The 27,292-nt window shown below is 41.1% G+C and overlaps 1 protein-coding gene across 4 annotated transcripts in view; it reads right to left on the bottom strand.

Moving 5' to 3' along the window:
• The window catches only part of BMAL1 (basic helix-loop-helix ARNT like 1), a 254,388-nt gene that overhangs the window by 133,750 nt on the left and 93,346 nt on the right, over positions 1–27,292 (bottom strand). For 2 of the 4 annotated variants that reach the window (XM_054699378.1, XM_037522689.2), the window contains exons 1-3: positions 19,205–19,242; positions 4,892–5,013; positions 897–1,038 (exon numbers count right to left, since the gene is read on the bottom strand). The gene's annotated coding sequence lies outside the window, so the exon portion shown is untranslated. Of the gene's footprint in view, positions 1–896; positions 1,039–4,891; positions 5,014–19,204; positions 19,243–24,074; positions 24,128–27,292 lie in introns of those variants that run through there. The other 2 variants (XM_054699380.1, XM_054699379.1) reach the window with 2 other exon arrangements.

The raw sequence follows: 27,292 nt of genomic DNA, 5'->3' as shown, positions 1-27,292 counted from the left end.
ACCGAAATTTGAGTTCAATCCCCTAAACCCAACAATGTCTAGACGTTATTCAGTTTTTCCCATTTCATCTGACTAATGTTGAACATTTACTACCTCTCAGGTGTTATGCTATGTGCTTTACTCGCACCACTTCTCATTCTCCTCGAAACCTATAAAGTTTGGTAAAATGATAAACTCCACCCCATAGATGAGAAAACTGAGGCTGAGCGAGGTCAGCTAACCAGACGAGGTCACACAACCTGTAAGTGCTAGGACATCTAACCCAGCTAGGGCTTGGAATCCAGAGGCTGGCTAGGCTAGCTGGTTTGAAAAGGACCAAATGCAGTTCAACTAACTGTTACCAACTGTTACCAACTTGCAGGTGGAAGACTGCTCTTGTTATATCTGAATCACTTCTGTGTGATGCTGGGCAAGTCACTAAACCTTTCTGGGCACCAGTTTTTTTGTTTTTTTGTTTTTTTCCCAAGAGTAAACTTCTCTACCTCAGATTTGTTTTAAGGAGTAACTGCATGTGAAAACCTAATACAAGGAGTGGAATAGGATGAAAGCCATCCCTTTGTCTTCCCAAATAGACAGCAGACATACTCCAGTCGTCATTTGCGGGGTAGATAATTTCTGGTACATCTAGCCAAATGTGATTAACAAGAAAAAGTTTAATATAGAACCACTCCCTTTTCTGACTCACTAAGAAAATGAGATAATCTTGAATATTGCATTAAAATAAAGAATTTCAAAGTTGAGTTTGAATTTTGGCTGCTCCATACTAAGCATTTTCATATGCATTTAAACGCCAGTAAAATAAAATAAGGCTTCCAGATGGTTAAGTGAATTGCATTCAGTCACACAGCTAGGGAGTAGCACAGTAAGGATTTGAACCCAGGACGACTTGGTTTTACCTGTAGGTGCTTTCCCATGCAGCAAGGGCTTAGGCGAGATCCACTCGATTACAGATGCTACAATTCTGCCTTTGTAGGACTCCACTGGTTCAAGTGACGTCACCGTAACATCCATGGGACCTGCTTCTAGGGTCTCATGCACCTGAAATGGAAGAGTTTCATCCTCACCATGTCAAAGTGTAAAACTTTAGCAAAATCCAAACTCAGCTAAAAAAAATTCACCAAAGTAGCACAAATTGTAGAAGAATCAAAAGATTCTTGTGCATTACTTGCTGAGGGATAACTTTCATAGCTTTGAGGGAAGATTTAAATATTTTAAAATTATGAACTATATAGAAAGTGAAACATTTAAAATAATGACGTGAAATTTAAAGCAGATAAACTGAAAAAATATTTGTACTAAAGATATTTAAGTATATGAAGAAATAATTATTCATATAAAGAAATAATTCAAGTTAAGGAAAGAAAAAAGAGAGAAATCAACAGATCTCTGACCTAAGGACTTGAAGAAAAAATTTACACGGATCAAGACACAAATATTAAACATTTACTCTAGGAAACGTTTTCTTCTGAGTAGCAATCAAAGGATTATTCAAATCATTTTTTTATTACCATAGCAATGTAAAATAGTTTTATAGTTCTTAATATTTACTAAATGTTTAACAAATATAAACACATTTAATCCCCTAAACCGCCTTAGAAGACATTAAACCACCTTTCCATTTCATAATTGAGGAAACCCTAGAGGTTTAGCAACTTCTCAACTCAAACAACCAGTTTGAAACAAGTGAGGCTTACATACAGACAGTCTGGCTTTTATAGGCAGAATTTAGGAAATTAGCAAAAATGAAAACACTTGAAAGTAGAATATTCAGTGCTAGTTAAGTTCTTGAGAGGCCCAGTGCTGCATCTGTGCAAATTAACACAACTCTCTGGAAAAGCAATTAGTGATAGATTATAAGAGCCATAAAAATATACCTTTTGTTCCAGTAGATTCATGTAGATTGGGAAATAATTCAACAGAAGCAGAAAACAGAAGCAGAAATCTGTGGGCAACTGTGATACAGATTAGCCCTGTCCAACATCAATATAGCAAAATCCAGATATATAATTTAAATTTTTCTAGGAACCATATTTAAACAGATAAAAAGCTATACAAGATTAATTTTAATTATTTTATTTAACCCAGTAATTCACATACTGTAACTTCTGCATTAATAATCAATATAAACATTTAAGTTTACTTTTTTGTATTCTAAGTCTTAGAAATCTGGTGACTGTTTTATATTTAAGTTACATTTCAATCCAGACCAGACATATTTCAAGTGCTCAATAGCCATATGTGGCTAGTGCCTACCATATGGAATAGCACAGATCTAGAACAGCAGAAAATAGGAAATGACCATAATAGCCAATGGTGAAGAGAACAGTTTAGAAAATTATAGTAGATCAGTCTGGAATTGTATGAAATCATTACCAATAGTAAATTCAAAAAGCCATATATAAGTATATAAAGTGTTTCTGCTTTGTTAAGTAAAAAATATTAAATATTTAAAATCTTACATATTTAAAACTTGTCTATATGCAGACCATGGGTGAAGGAGAATGTTCACACATTAAAATAGTTGTGTTAGGATTTAAGATTGTTTTGTCAAAATTTATCTTTGTTTAAATAGGTATTTAATATCTATTTCTACTAAGAAACTTTACAAACTGAAAAAAGACAAAAAAAGACTATAGTAACACAAGCATTTGAAGATTTGTTGTTCTACATTTTTATAAACCACTAACTTAATAAATTCTACATTCTATTTATCATATGGGCTTACCCATATTTTGCTACTCTCAATATAGAATTTGGGACTTGAGGTCATCTTTTGGTGTTTATGTTAATGTTCTTAAAAGAGTTGAGTTTAAAAGGTCACTTACAAACTATTGAATAATACATTATCTGGACAATGGGATGCTATGACCATTATTCACACTTTGTAATATATTTAATATACATTTTTATGTTACATTTTTTTCTATGAGCTATCATGAAAACAAACTCAAAGATATTCCACTTTTTCTACAGATTTTTAGAGATAGAAACTAATGAAAAAAATCCTAGCTACTTTAGAAAAATAAACTGGATTTTAGTTTTCGTTAACTTCTGCTTTAGTTCAGAAGCAGAGAAGGAAAGAAATGGAAGAGTTAGGTAAAGAAGAATGACTGGAATCATAAAAATGATGCCAGAATGGAATCCATATTCCATCCAGAATCCAAAATGATTCTAGAAATACATGGATTCGATTAAAGAAGGATGACTGGAATCACTGATGGCCATGAATCTGAACTCAGAGAAGCAGTCTCTTGGGCGGAGTGGACAACAGTTCTGGCATTGCCTCTTACTACTTCTCGGAACTCCTCCTTCATTTCCATATTTGTAGAACTGGAGGTCATAACCTCAATCTCACAGATAGAAGGATTAAATAAGAAAGTCCACTTCTCCAAAGATCTGTGATTCTTAAAGATTATTAATTGCACCCTGTGATTTGACAGATGAGGAACGTAAGTCCAGTGGTGACACGGGGTTGGACCCAGAGGTCTTGGCTGAATCAGGGTTCTCTGAGCACAGACCCGGAGCCCAGACTCTAGAGTAATAGGGCTGAGTTACAGTTTTGGCTCCTCCAGTTTCTGATCCATGACCCTGAGCAAGTTGCTTATACTCTCTGTCTCAGTTTCCTTGCCCTTAATATGAGGACAATCATTATTATTATATTCTTATCAAGATTAAATGTGACTATTTTAAAAATCTAGTATAGTGCCTGGCATGTTGCAAACTATCAGTAACTGTTACCTATTATTGTTAGGGGGAAATGATGTCCTGAGTTAATCCCATACAGGCTTTGTGGACCCCACCCCCACTCCAGACTAAAGCCATCAAGACATTGAGAAAGACAAATCCCATCACCACCAAAGGGAGGGTGGCTGGGACCTGAGGTTGGAGTTGGACAGCCAGGTTGGATATAAAAACAAACACGTGGGCCTTCGGGGGCTCGCTGTTGCTCGCCTCCTGGCTACACAGCTCCTGGCTTGCAGCCAGCTCTCAGAGCGCCATTTTGGGATTCCTGATTGGTGGATCGGGTAGGACTCATTTAAAACTTTGTCTCCCACTTTTCTCCCTGAGCTGTACATTTCCTCATTTCCCCTTCCCTTGTAAATAAAACTTTATTAACCTTTCGCGTGTGCCTGCAGTAGAGCATTGATAAGTCCTTTTAAGCGTGCGGGTGAGCACCCACAGTCAGGCACCCAGTTTTGTATCGGGGTTGCTCTACAACATTATCAGTGGTATTCCATGAAACTTTTTGAGTGCTTTCAGTGTTCCTAAACCAATTCTTATAATCATCCTTATTTTTCCCTCAACATGTATATTTTCCTTATTAATTGGTTGAATCTTTCCTCCAGGATTTAAATCCTAAGGAATTAAATTTCAGTATTTCATAGGAAAATATAACAGGGAGTTAGGGGAGGGGTCTTTGGATTACCACTAGAGGGAGTGTTGGCAAAATCTTATCTGAGGCATTTTGGGGCAGGCAGTGGAAAAACCCCTGAAAGGGGAGGATGAGGTGGGGGCTTAAGAAAAATCTGGGCAGAGTAGTGCTGCACCCGAGTAACAGCTGTCATTTACTGAGTATCATTTACTTGCTGTATCCTAGGCCTGTGCCTCATTACTATCAGTTTTCTGAAAAGGGGGGATAATAATAGTAGCTCCTTGGAAACAGTTGTGTGCTCTTGAAGAAATACTATGTGCTATGTGACAGTGAGTGTTTGACACACCATATACAGTCAGTCACTACCATTATCATTACTATTAAACCCCTCATATTTCCCACAAGGAAGTCTAAGCAACAAGCTCAAAACCACAGCACTGATAAAAGTCAGATAAGGTGGCTCTTAACTCTGCAGTGCTCCCGCCCCCAATCCCCCCGAGTCATCCTGCTCCTACTCACCCAGCTCCACCTTTCAGTCTTTCTTCTGGCTCTGCTATCACAGGGAATCCCTCGCTCCAGGCTCTCTGGCTGAATGACCTGGGCCAGACCCTTCACCTCTCTGCAACTTCATCTTTGTTCATCTGCAAAGTGGAGGATCAGATACCTTAGTGGCATTTTGTGGTGCTTCAATAAGATTTTCCAAGCAGAGTGCTCAGCCCAAAGTTTGGCACTTGAAAGTACTTGATCTGCATTAAGTTACTGTTGTAAAGTGGGATCTTCGGGACTAAAATTCCTAACTGCTGACGTTTCCATACTTACCCTTTATTTTGGAATAGTCTGTGGAAAAAAGAATGGGAGACCCAGGTTTTAACAGTCCTCTCTTTGTAATATGCCATTTTCTTACTGCAACACTGCAGGAGACAACGTGGCCCATCATGTCTGGCTTCTAAATTCATTGATGGTGTTAGTGGGCAATGAAATGTCAGAGCACTGGAATCCAACTGTCCCACTGCCATTCCCCGGTTTTCCCTGGGTGAATGGTAACATTTTCAAGTGGATAAAAATCTCCAGGCAACGTCGCTTTCCTCCTCCAGAGCAGATTTATTACAGAGTGGTTGGCATTTCCACATGCTCCGCATTTGTCAGTGTCAGATTCATATGCGTTCTTAGGTCTCTATACATATATAGGCATAATTTAAATCTCCTGCGAACAAAGGCTATTTTTCTAACTTGGAGATATTCCAAAAGATCTCTGAATTTCATCTATTTTTAAATGTTTGTGCAATTTAAAAGTATGGTAATATCGAATGGTACAGGGGAGAACTGAATATTCAGCTTCCAACAACTGATCATGTGCCATGTCAGGCACTTTTATATACAACAGTTAACTCCAAGATGAGTATGTGTTATTTTCAGTCTTCAGTGGGGGAAACTGAGGCTCAACACTATAAACTTCTTGCTCAAAGTCACATACACATGCACAAGTCACAGCAGCTGAGAGTGGTGTGGATGGGAGACAAACCATTTGATTCCACATTTGATGCTCCTGCCATTTTATCACAGCCTCCACAGAATAGAACTCATTCATTCAAAAACTATAGGACACCTACCATGTTCTAGGCATGATGCAGAGCTCTGGTAACATAGCAGTGGAAACAAATAAGTAAAAAATTCCTGCCTTCAACAAGCTTATATTCTAGTGGTCACACAATACAGATTAATTCTGTAAGTGGGGGGAAAGTTTTTCACTGGATGGAATGGAGGTGGAGGAGCAAGGCAGAATGCAAGAATGATGGGGAGCATGGTTTGTGTTCCTCCCCAGAGCACAGCAGCATGGGACTTGCTGGATAGGCGCTTTGGGAAGGTTTGAGAAGAGCAGTGGTGCATTAAGCTGCGACCCTTCCCACCAGGTCTCTCTTCTCTCCACTGCAACAGTTAAGGTGCTCTCTGAGTTGGGGTTCAGGGTTTTGAGAGCAAACATTACTACCCTAGAGCAAGAAGAGAGAAAGTGGGCTATTGACCCACAGGCCATGAGGGAATGTGTTGTTCAGGCAGTGAAGTTAGAGAAGGAGGTGGGAGTTCCAGAATGTTCACTGTTAGTGCTTGACAAATTAATAGTGGGCACACTATGATCACATATATGCCTTTCCTCAAAATTCTGTAGTGAAAGCAGTATAAAAATAACAACTTATCTTTCTGTTGTTGCTATTTTTCTGAGGAATATTGCAGCAACCATTCATTCAACACTTTCTCTGTGTGCATTGTCTCAATAAATTCCAAAAAGTGAAGCTGAGACACAGAGAAGCTAGTGAATGGAGAAACTGATGTTCAAACCTGACTCTGTCCAGCTATAAAGTTCTTGCCTTTTACACCATACCAAACTGCCCCTTTGGTTCCCCCGGATGCTATAAGGAGGATGCAGAAATAATTTGTGATTTTCATTGTGTCTGTTCTGGCCTTGTAACTCGGAGTATGGTCTGTGGGCCAGCAGCTTTGGGAGCTTGTTAGAAATGCAGAGTCTCGGGCCTCATCTAGGCCTATTGAATCAGAACCTGCTTTTGAACAAAACTCCCAGGCATATTAAAGTTTCAGAAACATACCTCTATATTTTTTGCCAAGATACATGACATAAACATTCTAAAGGTAGTGGAAAGATATGTCAACACCAAAAAATGATCATTTCTGAATTGAAGTGATGGCTACTGTTGAATTTAATCAAACGTGAAAGTTTTAGAACTTCTCTGAATGTCTATTACACAAAATCATTAAATAAAATTGATCTAAGAAATTAGCCAAAGTATAGAAGAATGTTTTGAGGATGTCTTCATGGGCTTTTAAAGAAAGGGATGCTCATTGTCTGGACACTTACTCCCAGTGGGAATCTCTGATCTGATAGTCAGCAGTTGAAGGATGGACAGGGTATGTGAGTACACCCATTAACCTGGATATAGAACAAAGTCTGCTGGACTTGAACTTTTATCTCAGATCATGTCCACTGATTCACTTTATGATGTTGGCAAATTATCAAAACCTCACTATCTAGAAGTCTTTGCCTGTGAACATTCAGCATAACGTGTGAGAGTTCTTTTACCATTTCCCTTATCACTCCCGCCCTAAAAACAAGCTTCCTTTATCACGATGATGATCATGATGATGATGATAAGGGAAACTTGCTTTTATGGCAGGAATATGAAATGAGTTGATATTCTGAAACCTCAAAATTCATAGATGTTTACTAAATTGTTTGCTAGCCCCTTTTGCTGACCAACAGTCCAACCAATCAAGCCATTAAAGTATATTTATTGGGGGGCCTCCCCGGTGGCGCAGTGGGTTGAGTGCAGCACTGTGAAGCTGTCCACAGCCTCTGCAGTTGCGGCTTGATTCCCAGCCAGCCAGGGAGATTCCCACATGGCACGGTAGACCTTTCCTGTCTCGCCCGCTGCTCCCCTCAGCGGTGTATTTCTATGATCCTTCTGCCTGTTCTGCTCCCAGCTCTGTCTCTGGTGGATTCTCTCACCCTCCTGCGCCTCTGGTCTGTACTCCAGTGCTTGTATAAATAAATAAATCTTTGAAAAAAAAATAAAGTATATTTATTGGGAAGTTGCTATGTGTCTTGGAGTACGAAGGTACTAATGCTCTTGTGGCAGGAAATGGTATGATATTTTTTCAGGCACTATGTTATTCAATGTCCACAGTGACCCTATGAGATTGGTTTTATTATTCCCATTGCAGATGAGGAAACAGGACAAATTATATTGAGAAAATTGTCCAAGGTCACCCAGATGGTGAGTTTCAGGACATTGATTCTAATCTAGCTCAATCTAATTTGGGACACATGTCCTTAATACCATGCTAAATGTCCTCTGTCCCAAAGCCTGTCATGCTTTAGAACAAGCTTTTTAAAAAGCAAAAGTGATGCCATTTTTAAAACAAATGTGTAGAGAATTAATAAGCTGTGGAAGACTCTTCCACCTTTCCTCTTTCCTTCATTGGGGGCTCTAATGGACATCAGGGAAGGCATCAGGTTAACAGCAATGTCAGAATGGGGAGCCTGCTGTTTTTAAATGAACTCACTAGAAACCCATGGAAATGAATTAAAAAAATATGACTGTGCCAGCCTACCTACTCACATTTTAGGTTCCTGGGGCATATGGGCACCAGCTCATTTAAAAAGCATTTTTAACAAAAGCACACAACAGAAATGTTCAGCATATGTTAGAGTAGGTAGGGATTCATGGAACCCGAAATCAACTTGCTTTTTATAGCCATCCGGAGAGGGGCAAATTAGTGTGAGCCCTTTATTCCTTCAGTGAGTACTGAAGAGAGGCCAGGCTGGGGAGCAGGTGAAGAACCCACACCAGCCACACCAGCGCTGCTGGGGAGGGTCCTGCTTCAACTCCTAGCCCCCACCCTCTCTCCCACCCACCTGCCACATCGTTTGCAACATTCTTCCTAAGGCAGTGCCACTTCTAAGAACCGCCCCATAGAAAAGTTTTTTCAAAAGACGATATAAATAATATGTGTTAATTAGAATATAGGTTTAAGGGGAAAAAATCATCCCTCCTCCCACTTTTTAATGAAAACATTTTGTTATCTATCCTTCTAGCTTTTTTTTTTTTTTGGTTGTTGATCTATATGATCTTACATTTATATATATATAAAATACTGTTGGCATATATGATGTTCCCACACACATGTATACATGTATATATACATATATGTACACACATGCATATATGTACAAATGCATACTTTCATTTCCTTAGCCAAACTGTGATTTTATCACATGTGTTTCATCAAATGTTGCTCCCCCACATTTAATACTTCCATTTCAAGTCAATGGCACAGGTCTACACCACCAGTAACAGCCCTGTGGTGCTATAGCACATTACTTACCATGATTTACTTAGGAATCTGGTGTTGTTGGACATTTAAGTTGCCTAACCAGCTGCTATCATCAACAGCAGCTCCTAAATGTCCTCACACACTCCACTCTGAGCACCTGTCCCTAATTCTTGCAAACACCCCCACCCTCGCACCTTATTTTAAAAATAAATTACAAATTACTACCATGTGTTGTCATCACTCCTTAATAGCTCAGTTTCAATTCATTCAAAGGCTCCTTTCTGTATTAATAGTTCAGAGCTTTGACTACAAAGGTTTGTAGGGGGTGAGCATAGTGGCTGTTTGGAGGAGAGTGAGGGCAGGAGGAAGAATGTCTTGGGGGTATAAGACATTACCAGAGGAAACAGGACAAATTGGGATGATAAGATCATACTGAGGAGGTTGGATTAAGAAAACTAATGCCAGAAAAGCAAAGAAACAGAGAGCAGAAATTAGAAGGCCTCAACGTTTGCCTCCCTGATTTGCAATTTTACTAACAATGGGTTCTTGACAAGAAATCTTAGAATGACCATCTTTGTTGGCCTTTTGGAAAATATTTTAACAATTGAGAGTCACAAAATATTCAAGGTATTTGATTCAGCAATAGTACATCCGGAAATACATCCTAAGGAGCTGATATCTTAGAAAGATAAAGATATATGCCAAAGATATTCATTACAGAGTGACTTAAAGTAACAGAAGCCTTTACTTAATGAGAGAGCAGTCAACAGTAAAGTAAATCAGGCGCCTCTAGCTGATAGAGTAGCACATAGCCATGTAATCCTGACTAGCTGTGTGATCTTAGGTAAATTATTTAACTTCTCCATGAATTAAATGAGGGTAATAATATTTATTCCCACAGGACTGTTGACAGGATTAACTAAGTAAAGTTTGGAGAGCACCTCACATCGTGCCTGACGCCTGTTGAGTATTGAATAAATTGCAGTGAAGTGTACAAAGAACATACTTGCACTTTGGGAAATGGATGTGATATAAACAATAAACTGCTCATAAAAGTATACCCGTCCCTTTCAGTCCAGGGATACCCCTCCATCTGGAACTGTGAGTCATTTCTGTCTCTGTATGGATTTTGTGGCTCCCCAGTTTCAAGACCTGGAGATTCGATCTTGTCAATGCCCAGGAGTGTCAGGCCCTGAGAGTCTGTTCTTACTTTAAGTTAACAAAAGCCCGAGGTTGGAGTAACTTACTAAGAGAAACACAAATACCATGTCCCCAGCACTAGGATGCTTTCTCTCCCCAGAGACAAGAAGCAGAGGGAGCCCAAGCAGAAGCCATGATACAGGAAAATATCCCAGGGAACACCAAACTCGAATCAAATAACCCATAAGACTGCTGATGGATGAATGAATAAACAAAATTTGGTATTCACATGAAATGGAATATTGTAGCCTTAAAAAGGAATGGAATTTTGATACATGCTACAAACATGAATGAACCTTGAAAATATGATGCAAAGTGAAATAAAACAGACATACAATAACAACTGTTGTAGGATTCCACTTCTCTGAGGTATCTAGAATAGACAAATTCCTAAAGATAGAAAGTAGAATAGAGATTACCAATGGTGAGGGGAAGAGGAAGAGGAAGTTATTGCTTCATAGGTGCAGTTTTACTTTAGGATGATGATAAAGTTCTAGAGATTAATGCTGAAGATGGTTGCACAACATAGTGAATATATTTAATGCCCCAGAATTGTATACTAAAGTTAGGTAGAGATGGTAAATTTTATATGATGTATATTTTATCATCAAAAAAACCCAAACCATTAGGTTGAGAGAGGCAGTGCAGCTTGGTGGTTAAGAGCACGGGCTCTGTTGCCAGGCTATCTGGGTTCACATCCTGGCTCTGCCTCTTCCCTAGCAACGTGTCACTAAGCAAAGAACTCGTTCTTTCTGTTATCGATTTGCAAAATGGAGACAATAATAATACCCACTTTTTCTAGCGATACCATGAAGGTTAAAGTGAGTAAATCTAGGTAGTAGTTGTAAAACAATAGTGGGCACATAGTGAGTCCTATATATTGATGCCCTTCTCCCCCCCACAAAAAATGTGGTTTTCTTGGGTTTCTCATGAAAAAGAGTTCTGATGGGAATCAGAAATACACAGTCAGTGGGACAGGAACATTATCTTTGTGCCCTAGATCTACAGGGAGTCTTAAGGTTGCTTGGCAAACGAGGAACCAGAAGAAAGGCATTAGAGAAAGTGTGTACCTAATAGTGCCCAGTTAAGACAGCCTGATTTTATCATAGGGATGTCTTGCCAGAAGAACTGGAAACACTCAAAACCCATTGACTACAGTTCTGTGTCTCCCAAGAGGATACTGGACAGAATGAACAGAGTTTGCTTTTGCCACTGTCCTTTGTCAGCACTTCCAAGGCAGACCAGCTCCTTTCAAAGTGTTTGAACACTCCATCTCTTTGGGTGACCTGGCTCTCTGCTCCAGTCCTACATGTGTTGTTTTTGTACTTTAGTTCCCCGAGAGCCTTTTGTTTCTTTGGAAGGAAACATGGAAAAAGGACAGCAGCCTGATTTATTGGTGGTTGCAGGATTGTGGGTCAAATATTTGTTGCAGGAGCTATAATAACTGTAAAATTTTAAAAACAGATTTCAAATAAATCATTGTTGCCCAGTATTTTCCCATTTGTAAGCGATTTTTGGTTGGATGTGTCTGATCATTTAAGGCAGTGCATGCAGCAAGGATAATGAGACGGGAGAGGGAAGCTGGATCAGGCCTCTGGGCCCTGTATTCATTCCAGTTGGTTTCCCTTCTCTGGGCTGTCTTCAAATCCTAAGTGGGCATAATGAGGGGCTTGATGTGGTTTCTGAATGTATGATGAGCCCCATTCATTTGCTCTGACATTCTGATAAACAGCTGTTGAACTGCTCCCTCTGAGTCGTTTATTCTTAGCCTTAGATGACTTAGAGTTGCTTCAAAGCTGGCAAGGCTTTGTGTCTGGATGCCCATGTCTCTAGGGTGAGGAGTTGCTGCCACTGCACATAGGGTCACTGCATGTGACCCCCAGATGTGACTCCACATGAATGAAAGGATGCCTTTAAGTCTTCCCTCACCCTAAACAGACACTGGGTCTCCCTGGACTTATTGCAGTTTGAGATGACCTCTACTTCTTGCGCTGGGCTGGTGAAGAGAGAATGGCAGCGGCTGAGGCTGGGCTCCCTGAAGCACGGTGGTGGCGACACTGTCAGTCTGCTGTTCACACTCTCTGGGCCTCAGGCCATGGGCCAACCTATCTGTGTCTTTGTGTCCGAGGACTTTTTTCATAACTGCAGCAGGCTGAGAGTGTTGGGAAATGAACACTCCTGGGAACAGCTCCCAAGCAAGGATTCTTGGTAATTGGGGCATAAATATTACAGCGCCCTCACCCTTGGGGTGGGATAATTTGAAGGTACGTGTTTTATATTGCTTCTCTGGATTTTTTTCCGGTGGATTAAACACCATTTGGTTGCTGTGGTCACCAGCTCAAAACATACTAAGAGGCTGCCTTTCTTTTCTGGGTCATTTTCTAGTACCCCAGTAGTGGTTCTGGAACCTCCCAAATACAATCATCACACTTAGAATCCCTGTTGTGATGTCTGCTTTAGGAAGAGTCCACAGCAAGATACACAATGTGAAGTAAAGATCACAAGACTCAAAATGGCCTTGTCGCATGTCACTATGACTTTAGGTAAAAATCAGAATGTGGTAGCAATGACCTCATTCATTGGGCCATTTGTAAAGTCTAAGTGAGAATATACATATATATATATATATATATATATATATACACACACACATGTATATGTATATTCTCACTTAGACTTTACAAATATATATATGAAACTGAATAGGATAAATTTCTTTATAGAGATATTCAGTGTATTATTTTATGTGACTCTGCCACTTCCCCTATAGTCTGCAGAATGCCCCTCAAATATTCTACTAAACTCATCTTACCTGTATTCAGCCTGATAACCTGCACACATCTCAGATGAATCACCAATGCTTTGAAAAACTTCAGCTTTTTTAGTACTTTTTTTTTAGCTAATTCTTTGATTATTTTCACCCCTATATCTTATCATGAAAAATTTCAAGCATAAAAAAAATTGAAAGAATAAACTAATAAACTCTGGGTTTGGATTCAAGTTATAAACATTCTTCTATATTTGCATTATCCTTATTTGCATGGTCTGTCCATCATCTACCTATCTTGCTATTGGAAATTAATTTCTAGACCCCATGACACTTTCACCAAGTACTTTAGCAACTCCTATCATGGGTTGTTTAATGTAATAAAGCTCTCTAGTTTCCCCCCCCAGACCAATTTCCCACCTAAACCAATTTCACACATACCTCATAGTCTTCTTGCACCCAAGCAGATTAATCTTAATTCTATAACACCATTTAATATTCTACCTATAATCGAAAGTTCTAATTGTGCCAGAACATCTTTTATAGCTTATTTTTTTGCCAGCTACACTCTAGGCTCATGCAAAATGCCTTTGTTCAGAAAAATCATCCTGTTTCTGATCTTTCTCTTCCCTCTCCCTCCCTCCCTCCTCCTCCTCCTTCCCTCCCCCCCACCCCGTGTGTGCGCGCGCGCGCACACGCGTGTATGCATGTGTGAGAGAGAGAGAGAGTGTGTGCGTGTGTGTGAGAGAGAGAGAGAGAGAGAGAGAGAGAGAGAGAGAGAGAGAGATTGTTGTCCCTGAGCATCCCTTCTTATTGATGTCAGCACTGTGGTGTTCTGGGCCTTGGGTGACAATGAAGCAAACCTCAGCCTTGTCTGGATGTAGGATTTTCCCCAGCCTGTCAGCTTCTGCTATAACAGAGGGTTCCAAACAGGTGGTGGCTGTCAAGACTGCCTGGCCGTTCATGTCAGGGTCACACCAAGCATCTCTGTGGTTGTCCTCAGTGGTCACCTGCCAGACACTCACACAAAAGTGCTGCCAGCACACTGGCTCTTGGTTAAGAAAGAAGGCATTATGCCTACTGATTTTTTTTTTAAATATTTTATTTATATAAGAACTGGGGTACAGGCCTCCCCAGTGGCGCAGCGGTTGAGCGCTGGGTTGCGAAGCTGCCCGCGGCCTCTGCAGCGCCGGTTCGATCCCCGGCCACTCCCCGGCCACCAGAGGAGGGTCCCACATGGCGCCCGCTGCTCCCCTCAGCAGTGTACTTCGGTCCTTCTGCCTGCTCTGCTCCCTGCTCTGGCTCTGGTGAATTCTCTCACCCTCCCGTGCTTCTGACTGTACCCAGTGCATGTATAAACAAAAACAAACAAACAAACAAATAAATAAATAAAACATGCCTCTATTAAAAAAAAAAATCTTAAAAAAAAAAAAAAAAGAACTGGGGTACAGGCCAGAGGTGCGGGAGGGTGAGAGAATTCACCAGAGATAGAGCAGGGAGCATAACAGGCAGACAGACCAAAGACACTGCTGAGGGCAGCAGCGTGTGAGACAGGAGAGGTCTGCCACGCCATGTGGGTTTCTCCCTGGCTGTCCAGGAATGGAACCCACACTGCAGAGGCTGCGGACAGCTTCACAGTGCGGCGCTCAACCTGCTATGTCACTGGGGAGGCCCATGCCCACTGATTTAATAAAAAATATATTTTATACATTTGGGGGGAAATCCAACTATTTATTTGGTCGGTGGGATGCCTATATAGACAAGTCAGTATATGCTATATTCCACACTGCCAATGCTCTTCTGTCCCTTCCTGACTTCACAGTGGTTGTTGAAATAACAAAGACAAGAGATGATGGTGTTTAGAGAGTAAGGCAGCATGTGGACCAGTATAATAAATATAGAGCCCTCGGTAAATAGGTTTTGAGTGAATAAATGAATGACTATCAAAGTAAGCATTTGTGAAAGACCGCCTATGTGCTATCACCTTGCTTAGTCTTTGCAGCAACATTTTATAAATTAAGAAAGCAGGACTGCTAACAGACTTGAAACCACATAGTCAATAAGTGGCAGAGCTGTGATTTGAACTTGTATCTGGCAGACTTTAACACCCATATTCTTTCTCCAGAACCCTGAGTGGTAGGTATTGTGCTCAGCTGCACATTAAGCAACTCCAGACACAGCCGCTAATGCTGCTCTTGTTGACACTGACGCAGTGCCCAGCATATAATAGATGTTCAAGTAAAGTTTGTTGAATGAATGTCTAACCCAAAATAGTACAAAATAATATCAGCTAGATTCTCAGTACCCCCCCCCCATTAATTTCAATGACTCATATGCTCCTACCCAATTCCTTTTTGTTTGCCTTCTGTGTGTTTGCCTCTGCATATCCTCCTACTATCCCTATTTCCTCTCCAAATATCCTCCCAGCCCAAAGCAGCATACTTTGATATTGCTATTTTCTATAAAAATGTAACACTTTCTGTATTTTCTTCATTGTCCCAGATTTATTTGCATCTCATGTCAACTCCAAATATCTCTGGCCAGTTATCCAACTGGTCCAGCTCTGTTTTTCTATAAACTGATTCATGAGTCCACTTAACAAATGAAATCCCCCTAGATTGCCTCGGAACCCAATCTTCTGACCTCTGACCTTGCATTTCCATAATCTAAAATGTCTTCCCTCTCAGGTCCACCCATGTACACATCTTGGTCTTCAAAATCCAACCAAATTCCACCTGTTCTTTGAAAGTCAAATTCCACATCTCTGTGCCCCTTTACCCTGTTTGCACTTTTTACAACTGTTTAATTGGTCCTTTCCATATTTTTCATTTCGGCTCCTCATTTACCTGCCACAGATGACTCATGAAGGAGAAGCTTCCCCAAGATGTCCCAAACTGGCCTTCCCAAGATGTGTCACTTTGGCATGTGGATTATTTCAAGCTGAGGTCAATTGAGGCCCTGTAGGCTCATGAGAAACATTTACCACTCCTTTAACTCCCTGAAAGAATGAAAATTGGGGGTGTAACCCAGATTAGGATTTTTATCGGAAATAACCTTCCTTACCATTTAGGTAAGGAGAAACATCTGTATGGCACAACAAACACCTATTTACAGCTGGTCTTTGTCATTTCAGTCACCCTCTCCTCAGCCTGTGAGTCCCCCTCCCCCTTGAGGCATTAGAACCCTGTCCCATTCCTTAGCTCAGGGTATCTACCCCCCCCCTTTGCCTCATTGTTTTGGAAATCCACCTATGTAGAATCCCCATATATATGTAACTAAATTCTTGTTTTTTCTTCCTAGAAATCTGTCTAATGTTCATTTGATTGTTTGACCAGAAGAGAAGAACCAAGAGAAGCAGAGGGACATTGCTCCTCCTCCCCGACACCATTCATTCATGGAGTTTCCATTTCTGACATTTTACGTACACCTCACTTCCAGTCTCCCCAAGTGCTACCCATTCCTCCTCCACAGTGACGATCACACCAGTTCCTCACACCCTCCCAGGCTCTCAGGCTGGCCTTTAAGCTGAGTGTCTGACTCCTGTCTCCTGTTCCCAATCTCTCCCACATACTGTTGCCTCCACAGAGATTAGCTGGGACCCAGAAAAGGTAAAAAAAAAAACAAAAAAAAAAAACTTAATTTTCACTGCCTCCTCTTTCAACTTTTACATGATGTGCGTGGATTATGCAGTCATAGGACATGAAGAAAACTTTAAAATAAATGACTATGTTGAAATAAAATGTGTGTTCTTATCCATTTTGTCCCATCTAAGTTGGCAACTCTTGGGAATCTCCCCAGCTTAGGGTCCAGAATCTCCTGGCTCTGCCATAGGATGTTCTCCTTCTCATAGGGAACAGACAAGATGGCTCCTTAAAGATCTCAAGCAGTCTACAAGCATTTCCCAGAGAAAGGCTGCAGATAGGCTTTGAGAGAAGAGAACCAGTAAGGACAACAAACTGCTATTTGAAGTCCTTTGTTTGTAAACCAGTTTGCTTGACTTTTAAATTTTTACCAACTACACCCACCCCTGATGCCCCAATAATCTTCCCTTGGGCACACTCCTATTGTTTTTCATCCCTATCCAAGCAAATCATACAAGATACAAGATAACATTGTGTCTCGATGAGTTCTAATTCCTCTTTACCAAGAAAGCCTGCCAGGTGGGAGTCCAGTTAAGGGCAGGAAGCCTAGGTAGTAGTTGGCATTGATTTTGATAGGAAATAAAGGGTCATGGGGACTCTTTGGCCCATCTGTTTCTTGTTATTCCTGATTCCTGTTTCTTTGTGATCTAAGGGCTCCTAGAATTGTGGAAGCAGACACAATGTTCCCAGATTCTAACACAATTGCCAGACCTTTGTAAATCCCACCCCATATATAAACACAAAGCAACTGGAAAGCAATGCATCTCATCACCGCAAACACCAGAATGCTCATTGGATCCCAGGGGCAGCACCTTGGTGCTGGCGTGGGGGGAGTAGGGACCCCTTTCTGCTCCTAACTGAGGTCCAACTCCTTCCTAGACTCAACTTTCCCACCTCCAGCCACAGCAGAACCCCAGGATCCACCATGAATGCTAGACACAGTTGTCCAATGTCAAGGAAAGAGACGAAAGAGAGAGGCACAGAGCAACTGGAGATGACAGAAACAGGTCAGAGGTGGGATATAGGTCTAGGGAAAGATCTTAAGTCCACAGAGTAATTTGAGCTGTAATCAGGGGGAAAATATTCCAGTAACTGCCTCCCCCTACCCCCCAATTTTCAGCAGTTGCCAGTTTATCTCCACTCTCCTCCCAGAGTTGCTATCTCTTATTGGCCCATCCCCAGGTCATGACCTTTACCCAGTTACAAGCAATTATCCCTGCTCTGAGGGAAGATTTGACTCAACAAATGGGTCATTTAAAAGGGCTTGTGGGCTCCCAAACAGAGCTTTCTTTTCCCATTGCCGAATGCCTGAATTAATTTTTAAAAACAAGTCAAAGCCGCATCCTCCAAAAATGCCAAATGACTTGAGGGCCAAGGGTGGGGCCCCCTCTGCCTTGAGATCTCACAGCTCATCTTATCTCTGGGATCTGAGGGGTCAAAAGGCTGCAGCCCGGTTCCTTCAAGGCTTCTACCCACATCTTCTTTCCTGAGGCAGAAAATTTCAAATCAGTGTTTGTTTTCTTTCCTAAATCAAGGGCTTTGCATTTTCAAGTGAAGTGCCTTCTACCAAGAGGAAAGTTATAATCCAATTCGAGGGGATTGCAGCTCATGAGAGAGGATTAGGAGCCACTGGGTAGATGACAAGTGCTAGCATATTTCCTATCAAGAGCCTCTTACAATTTTTCTCCCTGTCTGGGAGCACTGCTATCTTTACTGAAGAAGCTCAGAAGAGACACATTCAGACTCAGGTAGTTTTCTCTCCCAAATGCCCCCACTCCTTTGCTTGCTCTTTGCCATGCATCATTTTTAAAGTTGGTTTTGCTTTTTACCCTTTGAGGCAAAACAGAAATGTCTGGGAAATGAAGACCAACATTATAACTAATCCTCAGGCCCCTGAGCACAGGCAGTAAAAAGAACAAGATTGGAATTTATTCTGTTCTGATTGCTGCATCTCTACTGATTCAGCCACCTCCTTCCAGAAAAGGACAGGATGAGAACACATTTTCTCCCCAAACAGCCGTGATCTGGGTCGGCTTCTCAAGCAGGAGTGAGCAAACCAGGTGGAAAGAGATGTCACTTGGGGGAACCAGGGGAAACCCAGGCTTCTAGAACCCAGCTCCCTGGTAGCTGCATGTCAAGCCTGGCTCCAAGGGCTGGTGCGGCTCCACTGGCTTGGAGGGTCCCATGGCCTTCTTCTGCCCAATGTTTAAGATGGGAGGCAAGGTTGAGTAGACAGCCCTTTCCAACCTCCCTCCCACTCACAGCGATGAGAAAATATATTATTGAGCAAATGAATATAATAAAGATTCCAACAGAACTTCCAGCCCAGATGCAATGAACACTCCAATGCAGACATAATTAACAAGTTTGCTTACTTACAGCTCTTTTCCTTCAAAGATTCATGGCCAGAACCTCAGCACTCCTATCAAAACAAAGCTGCATTTCAAAGGGTCCAGTAGCCAGTCAGAGCTGGTCTGTCTCTCCAAGGCCATCCTGGTTGTCTGCCTCTTTCCTCCTTTGCCTTTCCTCCCCCACTCTGTCTGGGGACTTTGCAGCAAATATTTGTGCCTGCTGAAAAATGATGCTATCAATGTTACAAATATGAAGGCAGTTGTGTATAAAAGGAAAGTTTTGTCTTTAAACCGGTGCTCAGACCTTATGGGGCCTACCCAGGTCTGGGACCTCATGCATGAGTAATAAAGCTTTTCCTGACCTCACCATTCCTGAAGTATCGCTTGTTCTTCCTCTGCCCTGGGTAAAAGGCCAGAATTTCTACAATAGGACAGAAGAGAGTTAATTGTTTGTTTGTTTGTTTGTTTGTTTATTTGTTTGTTTGTTTGTTTGGATAAGCATGGAGGCTTTGGAAAGGCTGTCCAGTGAATGTAATGAGTGGGAGAACTTGGAGCCGGAATCCACCACATCTGCTCTATGACTTTCTAGCCTTGTGTACTGTCCAAGCCACATATCCTTCCCCTGTAAAGGGGAAGAGGAATAACACCAGTAACTGGGTCATTGTCAAGATTAAAGCAAATATGGCATAGGACAGTGCCAGATTCCATAAAGGTCGGTTCATCAGGATCATCAGTTATGTTCACTGGGAAGATTCAGGAGTAATAAACCTAATTTGCATCTTCACAGGTACTGTTATTTTATTTGTATGATTTTTAACTCCTTTGTTAAAAGGGGTTAAAAGGAGATGGAAACTGACTTCCTCTGGGATTTCTTCAACTTCCAAATAAAAATCCTGTTAAATTCACAAGGAGAAAGGCCATTGTCTAGACAACATCCTCTTGGTACCTTCTAGAAGGTCACTTGTTTATATGACAAATTTGTATTCACAACTAAATGAATTTTCTGGTTCCTGAGGTCAGGGTGATCATTTCAAACTGCCTTGCTTCTGGGTTTAGGTGACAAATCTTTCTCTGTCAGCCCCCAGCCCATCCCAGGCATATGGTGGGTTAAGGATGCTTCTCTGAGCTTAGGACGCTCCTGAGCCCTTTGTCCTGCAAAGGGCTGCCTCCCTGCGGGTCCTGGCATGGGACTTGCTACAACCCAGATCTTGGAATCTCCCTCTTCTTGAGCAGAAATTACAAAGCAAGCAACTCCCTCTGCCTGCAACTGAGGTAGAGAACCACCCAAGGTCACCAGTAGAATGATTACATTTTTACTCACATGTTTTCCTCTCTAGTGTGTTTCCACCAACGCTTTTTGCAAGGAACATTTAAAAAAATCCTTTCTGCTGTAATTGTCTTGCCTTATTTTTCCTTATCCCCCTTCCCTGGATTTTTGGTAGATGGTTTGGTTTTTATTATTGTGCAATATTGCCCCAGTGACTAGTAGGGGAGTGAAGGGGATGAGCTTCCTCATTGCCAGGACAAATAAAGAGTTAAAATAAAGAAGCAGCTGTTTTCCATTCATTCATTCTGGTATGTTTACTAAGCAGTGAACATGTTCAGGTTATGCTGCTTGGGAGCATGAACATGAGCATGGCCTGGCCAGTTCTCTGGGCACTCAAGGGTGAGGCCGGGACTCTTACCCAGGATTCACAGGTAAGGGTCAGAGGGCCCAGGGCTCTCTGAAATCAAGAATAAAATTGTTTATGTATATGCTCATAGTGAATTTTTCAGGGGGAAAAATCCATCATTCTTATCACATTCTCAGAGGCATTCAGTATTTAAGAAAAGTGAGGCTGACAAGGTTGTTAAGAACCTCTGATCTCAGAAGAGATACTGACATGTGAATGATTTGTTAAGATGTGGTTCTTGGAATCACCTTCAATTGATTGATTCTCTCAGAATAAAATCCAATCTGTCAGGAAATTTTATTGACTCTCCCTTGAAAATAATGTCACGGGCCTCCCCGGTGGCGCAGCGGTTGAGCGCTGGGTTGCAAAGCTGCCCGCGGCCTCTGCAGCGCCGGTTCGACCCCCCGCTGCTCCCCGGCCACCAGAGGAGGGTCCCACATGGCACACAGACCTTTCCTGCCGCCCCCTGCTCCCCTCAGCAGTGTACTTCGGTCCTTCTGCCTGCTCTGCTCCCCGCTCTGGCTCTGGTGAATTCTCTCACCCTCCCGTGCTTCTGACTGTACCCGGTGCATGTATAAACAAAACAAACAAACAAACAAATAAATAAATAAAAACATGCCTCTATTAAAAAAAAAAAAGAAAAGAATGTCACAAGTTAATCCTCTTCTCACCACCATCACTGCTGTTACCCTCATGCCACCCTGCCTGCATGGAGCCCTAATTCCACCTGTGGCCCTGCAGTCTGTTCTCAACAAGACACCAACCTGATGCTTTAAAGAATGCAGCAGGTTATGTCACTCCTCTGCTCAAAGTGCATTAAATGCTTTCCTGCTCATGCAGAGTAACTCTAAAGGCCTTATTCTCTTCCAGAAAGACCAATCTGCTCTGTCGCCATCTCTGCTCCTGTGACCGAGTACCTGATGTGTTCCCACTTAATCACTCTGCTCCGGTTTCATTTACTTCCTGCTGTTCCTCATACATCCCTAATAAGTGCCGCAGGGCATCTGCCCACCATTTCCGCTGCCTGAAATACTCCTCCCCCAGAAGTCTGCTGAAAGGTCACTTGACCAAAATTGTCTTTCACGACCAACTAAAGTAAAACATCCTAACCTCTGATTTCTCTTTCATCTGACATTAAGTTACATATTTATTTGTATATTGTATGTATGCACATGGGCACATCTCCCTCTCCCCCCAGATAAAGCTCTTTGAGAGCAAGGGCTTTGTCTTTTAGGCTCACCACTCTCTCCAGGCCCTAGAAGGGAGCCTGGCATATAGATGCTGTTGGTAAACATTTGCTGAATGAATAAATGAATGAACTGTGCTTTAGTGTGAAAGCAGTGGGAGAAGCAGTAATAGCTTTATCTACAAAATGCTATTGAAGCCATGGAAGGAGCCACTAGCTGATTTGGGAAAGCAAAGGAGAGAAATATGCCAGGTAGGAAAAGCTTCCAGAGGAGGTGATACACAGTTTCGGCATCTTACAGAATGAAACTATGGTAGCAGTGCTATAGAGGAGGGCATATCAGGCAGGTGGAATAGCATGGGCTAAAACCCGGGGTCATGGAAAAGCATGGTATTTTGTGAGTTGCATGTAGTGCAGTGTTCATAGAATATTTACCTAAGTAGGAAGTCGGGGAGTGATAGAAAATGAGCTGAAACAATGGACAGGGACCAGATCGTCAAGGGTCTAAGGTTTTCAAGTCTTACTGAAGATTCTAGATTTTATTTTGTAAGTGATGGGGAGCCAATGGAAGATTTCTCAGCAGTGTGGGAAGATGTTTAGAAAAACTGCTCTATGGCAGTGGAAATGAGAGACAGCTGGAAGGCAGGGAGTCCCAGTGAAACAGTGTGGTGAGAGACACAGAAGCCGAAACTAAGAAGGAACTATAGATATGGAAAGAAAGGAATAGTAACAAGAGAAACAAGACTCTGTGAACCATTGCATTTGAAGGATGAGAGAAAAGAAAGAATCCTGGTAACTCGAAGCCTCATCAGCAAACATGTGGTCCCAATACCCCCCGTTCCCTTCTCTCTTTTTTTAATTTCTTTTTTTAAAATAAATTATTTTATTTTATATAATTCTTACATCATTTTTCATTTTTGCATAATGTATGCATTTTCATCTTTGTTATATTCCCCATACAATTCCTACCTCCTTTTTCTGACCCTAATCCCTCTTCTCCTCCTCCCACCCCCTCACTGTAGAGACCAGGAAAAAGACTAATTGCAATAAAGTAAAAATCAAAATCAACAAGCAACTATGGCCCAGTTCCCTTCTCATGAGCATTGCAAGGATCACTAATCATTACACTCTTCCCTGAAACATGACTTGGCCACAAATCCTTCTTAACAGCAGTTATAACAAACTGATTAGAGTGGAAGACAAGTGTAAACCTTGTTTGTTATTTCTGATGTAAGATTTCAAGTGACTCTATGGTGCCACTGTGAATTAAAATAGAAAGTATAGATAAGGGAGAAGCTTTAACAGGGAAAGTTTAAGTTAAATTTGACCATATGGAATATGATGGATGGGAATCTACATGGATATGTTCAGCCTGGTGGAGGACAGTGGAGAGTGCCAAGTAGCTCCCACATATATACCCTACTCAACTGCCCGCACCTTGCCTTCATTATCTGTCATCCTCCAATCTGTGTTTCAGTGCACCAACTTGTCAGGTTCTAACAGTGATTCACTGCTTCTAATCTCAGCCTCCAATCCCAGGCTCACAGACATTTGTATTTGGGGTCCTTCTCTCCTGTCTAGCTTCATCAGGTGTTCCTTATCATCTCACAATTTATGTTCCAGCCACCACTCCCCACTCCCATCTCTCTACCATGTTACTCCTTTCCCCTGAAATAGTTAATGCCTACTCATCAGTTAATGCCTACTCATCCCCATCTGCCAGATGAGGTATTGCTTCCTCTGGAAACCTTCCTTAATGTGCACCCATGGCAGTCTCGACTTCCTTAGCTGCTCCATCCCATGGTGTTGCAATTGTCCAGTGATTTGTCTGTCTCCCCCAAAAGTCTCCAGTAGCCTATAAGTTCCATGAAGGCAGGGACCATGCAGTTCATACATTCGGATACACAGTCTCTCCATATTTGTGGTTGGAGAACTGTAGTTTCCTCTTCCATATTCTTAGGCAAGTGCTAAGTCAACACTTGAAGGCTAGTGCCGTCTCCCCACAAGCAATTATAGGCATAACCCCCTCATGTCCTTACCAGCTACTCTTTTGTCCCTCATGTCCCAGTCTGAATTGAGGTGGAAGGAGATGAGGATGGTGATGAAGGTAAAAACCTAGTATAAACAACAACAACAAAAAACAAATAATGAAGGAGGTGAAGGACCTATATATATGGAAAGTTATAAAGCTATGATAAAGGAAATATAAGAAGACCCAAAGAAAGGGAAGGCTATCCCATGATCATGGATTGGAATAAACATGATCAAAATGGATATATTACCTAAGGCAATCTACAGATTCAATGCAAAACCTATCAAATTCCCAATTACTTTTTTCAAGAAAATTAAACAATTATAAAATTTGTATGGATCTACAAAGACCCTAAAGAGAGCTAAAGCAATCCTGAGAAAATAGACAAAAAATGAAGGTATTACACTTCCTTATTTCAAACTTTACTACACAGCAACAGGAATCAAAACAGCATGATACTAGAACCAAAACAGAAATTCAAGACCAATGGAATAGAATAGAAAGCCCAGACATCAACCCACATAAATATGGACAGTTAATCTTTGATAAAGGTGCTACCATCATGCAATGGAGAAAAGATAGTCTCTTTATGAATGGCACTGGGAAACATGGATAGCCTCATGCAAAAAAAATGGAACTAGATCCATACACAAAAATTAATTCAAAATGGATTAAAGATCTAGATCTAAAAATACAAACCATAAATTACTTGAAAGAAAAAATAGGAGACATACTACGGATATATTTGGGGATTCAACCCCAATGGCAAAGGAAACAAAAATAAACAAGTGGGACTAAATCAAACTAAAACGCTTTTGTACCTCAAAAGAAACCACAAAAACACAAAGGCAATCTACAGAATGGAAAGAAAATATGTGCACATTACACATCTGACAAGGGACCAAATTCTAAAAATTAGAGTTCTTATACCATACAACAACAAATAAAACAAACGATTCAATCAAAAAAAAAAAAATGAACAAAAGACCTAAACACAATTTTTAAAGAAGACATTCAGGTACCCTTTTGAATTAATGTTTTCTGTGTCCTTTGGGTAAATACGTAGGAGTGGAAATGCTGGATCATATGGGAGCTCTATCTTTAGTAGGTTGAGGAATCTCCACACAGCTTACCATAGTGATTGGACCATTTTGCACTCCCACCAGCAGTGCAGGAGAGTTCCTTTTTCTCCACAACCTCGCCAACATTTGTTGTTGCTAGTTTTTTTTAGTGTGTGCCATTCTTACTGGTGTAAGATGGTATCTCATTGTAGTTTTGATTTGTATTTCCCTAATTACAAGTGATGTTGAACATTTTTTCATATGCTTATTGGCCATTGGTATATCCTCTTTGGAAAAGTTTCTTTTTAGCTCTTCTGCCCATCTTTTGACTGGATTATTTACTTGTTTTTGTTGAGTCTCATCAGCTGTGTTGATAGCAGCATTATTTACAATAGCTAAGCTATAGAAACAACCCAAATGTCCAAAAATAGATGACTGGATCAAGAAGATGTGGTATATATGCACAATGGAATATTACTCAGCAATCAAAAAAGATAAACTCATGTAATTTGCAGCAACATGGATGGAGCTGGAAGGGATCATGCTCAGCAAAATAAGCCAGAAAGAAAAAGAAAAATACCAGATGGTCTCACTCATAGCAGGAATTTAGAAAACCTAAATAAGGGACCAGGAAAAAGACTAATTATAATAAAGAAAAAATCAAAATCAACAAGCAACTATAAACCAGAGACACACTACAGGGTGGGAGGTTGGGGGGAGTAGAGGAGGGATTAGGGTCAAAATAAGGGGGGGTGGAAATTGTGTAGGGGAATATAACCAAGATGAAAATGCATACATTGTGCAAAAATGAAAAATCATGTAAGAATTATATAAAATAAAATAATATAAAGAAAGAAAGAAAGAAAGAAAGAAGACATTCAGATGGCCTACAGGCATAAGAACAATTGTTTCATATCACTTGTTATAAGGGAAATGCAAATCAAAACCTCAATGAGATATGATCTCACCCAGTGAAAATGGCCTATATGAAAAAGAATGATATCAACAAATGTTGGCATGGTTGTAATGAAAAAGGAACTCTCATTCGCTGTTGGTGAGAATGCAAGCTGGTGCAGCCTCTTTGGAAAACAGTATGGAGATTTCCTGAGGGGAAAAATGGGAATTCCTTATGATCCAGAAATACCTCTTATTAGGTATTTATCCTAAAATATGAAAACTAATCAAAAAAGATTTATATATATCTATGTACATAGCAACACTGTCTACAATTGCCAACTCATGGAAACAACTTAAGTGCCTATCAACAGATGAGTGGATAAAGAGATTGTGGAATATAGCCCCAACAGAATACTACACATCAGTGAAAAAGATCAAATAGTGGCTTTAGGGTCAAGAGGTGATTATGTTAAGCAAAATAAGTCAGAAAGTGAAAGATAGATATTGGATGTTTCAGTCATCTGTGGAATATAAGTAATCAAAATACACACGCAGGGAAAATACAGTAAGTACAAATCTCGACCTCAGTGAAAGAATTTAATGATTACCAGAGGGAACGGGGAGAGGGAGGGACTATTGGGGAGGGCAGAAGAGGGGGTGTTTGCATGGATGGCTTGGTGGAGGGTAAGTGGAACATGTGCACATATGGAAGAGCAAAAACGTAATCACACAATTAAAATTAAGAAAGAAATATTTCGAAAGAGCACTCTGGAAGTAAAACCTTTAAATCCAAGGAAACCCCGCTAATGAGAAACTTCAGAATATCACAAGCTGAAGGGGAAATCCTTGAGAGTAGAATGAACTTCCTAGAGCCCTGGTATCCAAGGCAGCATTAGATTTATTCACACAAGTCCTGACACTATTCCTTGGAATAGCAAATTGTAATGAATGTTGGTTATGTAAAAATCACCCGCAATTAACAGGTACCTTTTCCTGAAGTATTCCTCCGTATGTTTGCTCCTAAGGGAGACCATTCCATCTCTATTACTTTGTGACCCAAATTGAGCATTAAGATGCATGAAAACTGGGCCTCCCTGGTGGCGCAGCAGTTGAGCGCTGGCTTGCAAAGCTGCCTGAAGCCTCCGCGGCGCCGGTTCGATTCCTGGCTGCTCCTCGGCCACCTGAGGAGGGTCCCACATGGTGCGCAAACCTCTCCTGCCGCCTGCTGCTCCCCTCAGCAGTGTACTTCGGTCCTTCTGCCTGCTCT

This window comes from Talpa occidentalis, unplaced genomic scaffold (assembly GCF_014898055.3).
Source record: "Talpa occidentalis isolate TD23 unplaced genomic scaffold, MPIMG_talOcc4v2.1 talOcc4.3, whole genome shotgun sequence".
Taxonomy (NCBI): Eukaryota; Metazoa; Chordata; class Mammalia; order Eulipotyphla; family Talpidae; genus Talpa; species Talpa occidentalis.
Note: the sequence above shows the minus strand (reverse complement) of the source record. Positions and strands in the feature narration are given on the sequence as shown.